Raw genomic sequence first — 643 nt, 5'->3', positions numbered from 1 at the left:
GAGGGGGCGCGGGGAGAGAGCAGTGCCGCGCCCCCACCCCCCGGCTCTCGCGGCCGGCTACTCCCGGCTCCGGGCGCTGGCGGGGCTGTGGGTGCGGGAGCGCGGTTTATTACCCCTCCCGCCCCGGTCCCTGGGAAGCGGGTGCTCGTACGGGGCAGCTCCAGCCCATCTCCCCGCTGGCCATTAGCTCTGTTGGCGGCAGCGGCTCTGACCCGTCCTTTGCGGAGGGCACGGCAGCGCACACACACCACACGCACAGGCGTCTGGGGCTCTGCCGCCTGCTGACACCGCTCCGCGTCCGAGCGGCCGGGCCCGGGGGCGCCGGGTTCCCCCCCCCACACACACCGCCCCGGCTTGCCCCTGGGGATATTTCACACCACATTTGGCGGCGATCGGTTAACGCGGGTATTTATTTATTTATTTGCCCCGTTGTTTGTTTATTTACCCGTGTATTTGCTAAGGCCGCTCACGGATTGTTGCGAGTTGGGGGGTTTTTTGTTGTTGTTGTCGGAGGGGTTTTTTTGCCGTTCTTTCAGTTTTTTCTCCCCCCGTCCCTTCTCTTTCCCGCCCTCCCGCCCACCCGTCGTAAATTGTCTTCCCAGGAGTTTCCAAACACCGCCAGGGCGGGGGGGGGGGGGGGGGG

At 65.9% G+C, this 643-nt stretch overlaps 1 protein-coding gene across 1 annotated transcript in view; it reads right to left on the bottom strand.

The window, feature by feature from the left end:
- PAX2 (paired box 2) overlaps positions 1-643 on the bottom strand; it is an 84,485-nt gene that overhangs the window by 79,570 nt on the left and 4,272 nt on the right. The window lies entirely within an intron of this gene.

The sequence above is a fragment of the Haliaeetus leucocephalus genome, unplaced genomic scaffold (assembly GCF_000737465.1).
Source record: "Haliaeetus leucocephalus isolate CR32 unplaced genomic scaffold, Haliaeetus_leucocephalus-4.0 Scaffold229, whole genome shotgun sequence".
NCBI lineage: Eukaryota > Metazoa > Chordata > Aves > Accipitriformes > Accipitridae > Haliaeetus > Haliaeetus leucocephalus.
Note: the sequence above shows the minus strand (reverse complement) of the source record. Positions and strands in the feature narration are given on the sequence as shown.